This window comes from Palaemon carinicauda, chromosome 35 (genome assembly GCF_036898095.1).
Source record: "Palaemon carinicauda isolate YSFRI2023 chromosome 35, ASM3689809v2, whole genome shotgun sequence".
Classification (NCBI taxonomy): Eukaryota; Metazoa; Arthropoda; class Malacostraca; order Decapoda; family Palaemonidae; genus Palaemon; species Palaemon carinicauda.
This window is the reverse complement of record NC_090759.1, coordinates 38,246,688-38,248,639: the sequence shown is the minus strand read 5'-3', so window position 1 is coordinate 38,248,639 and position 1,952 is coordinate 38,246,688. Positions and strand designations below refer to the sequence as shown.

The window sequence follows — 1,952 nt, the reverse complement described above, 5'->3', positions numbered from 1 at the left end:
TAATGATAATAATATTTAGAAAAGGCCAACTTTTAAACAAGGGAAGCCTTAAAAGGCCAAATCATTAGTAGAAAAAGGCCGAAAGTATAGCAATTAAGTCTAAGCAACTTAAAAAAAGGCCAGATTTAGGTATTTAGCACGAAAAAAATGCCAGATTTGGAGGTATTTTGGCCCGAAAAAGGCCAACCTGGCAACCCTGGACGGACCCCCAGGGCCCAGAGACCCCAGTCCCAGTGGACCCAGCCCACTGCCTCCCAGAATTTCAGTGCGCACGTGAGGGTGCTGGTGGATGGAGGTAAATCTATATGCTCCTCGAGTTTCCCGGTCCGTGTATGAATTGCGAGATCTAGCGGACAGCATCCTCCTATTAATTCATAATTATATAACAATCATTTATTAAAAACGGAAGTGAGTGTGATTAAACGGGAGATTTATTGTGGAACCAAGTCTTAAAAAGGAAAGATCTCTACAGAAATATTAATGTAGTCTTCATTTCGACTGGATTTTTAGTGATTGTGAACCATTTTGATTTCCGATGATACGAAGTGAATTAATGCTGGAATCTTTGCCTGGATATTAATTTTGCGTTTCATGCAGGGTTAAGGTAAGTTAACGAAGTTATATTCTAGTTAAAATCTTTTATGTTATCAATTATTGTATCCCATAGGCCTAGAACATGCAAAGCAGACAGAAATATATAGTTAGCTTCAGTAAGCCTACGGGAAGAAAACACACACCTTTGATGTTTCACAAAATCTGTCAACCTTGTTTCAATTTACTATATCTTAGTTATGGATAGTTTACCACAACGATATGAACATGTCTAGATATTGCTTGTTATTTTTTTTTATATCCAATTAGTTAATTGTTGTTATCGTAAAAAAATGTTTGCCTAGGACGAGACTATGCCATACTGAAAGTCTTATTATACACACTCACGCATATATATATATATATATATATATATATATATATATATATATATATGCCTATATATATTATATATATGTATATGTAGGCATATATATTATTTTATATATATATATATATAATATATATATATAGGCCTATATATGTTATATATATGTATATATAGGCATATATATATATATATATATATATATATATGTGTGTGTGTGTGTGCGTGCGCGATTGCATCTGCAGGGGCAACTGATAAAAACTTTAAAAAGTTTGACATATCAAATTGGATTCTCCTCTCCACACCACCTTTCAGGTCCCCTCTTCAATAAATCCTTTAATCGATTTAAAATTATAGCCCTAATTAATCACATGCCACTGGTATATTGATTCCACCTTCCGTCTGAGATTCAAAATCTAATAATAGGTCTTCTTAGATAATTTTCTGCCCAGAAGTATTTGACGTAGACCTAGGCCTAAGTAATGCATGCGTTGATCCTAGCCATAGACCCAGCCTTGCAGCCCTTATGGTTCACTTATTAATTATTATTATTATTAGTTTTCATCTGCCGGTGATTCTTTCGACTTAAAAGTAATAATTTTCAGCCCTTGCAAGGGCAGAAAAATTTCTCTTAAAAGAAATTTCATCAGATATCTATTGCCAATGTTAGAATGAAATAATAAAACCTCGCAATTATCAGCTTAGTAGAATCCAGCCGTTTTCATAGAATATTTCTTTTCCATTAACTTCACGTGGAATACCAACGCCGGTATTTTCCCTCTGAATTTCAAATATCGGGGTTAAGGATGGCGGTTTTACTGGTCTTAACTTCCGTTGTTATTGATTTCATTTATTATCGTTACGAATCATAAGGCATCAGTAGATAACTGTCTCCCACATCAAACAAATCAATATTTATTTTAGGATCACGATATCAGAAGTTTGTTTTAAAGGGGTTTATGGGAGGGTGACCTATGGCTTGTTAGACCTCGATATAGCGGACACTCGGCGTTCCCCTACCTTGCTCTCTCGC

The 1,952-nt window shown here is 34.9% G+C and overlaps 1 protein-coding gene across 1 annotated transcript in view; it reads left to right on the top strand.

Annotated features, from left to right (window-relative positions):
- The first annotated feature begins 300 nt into the window (after positions 1–300).
- The window catches only part of LOC137627237 (uncharacterized), a 360,253-nt gene continuing 358,601 nt past the window's right edge, over positions 301–1,952 (top strand). Inside the window, exon 1 of the mRNA XM_068358318.1 lies at positions 301–604. The gene's annotated coding sequence lies outside the window, so the exon portion shown is untranslated. The remainder of the gene's footprint in view (positions 605–1,952) is intronic.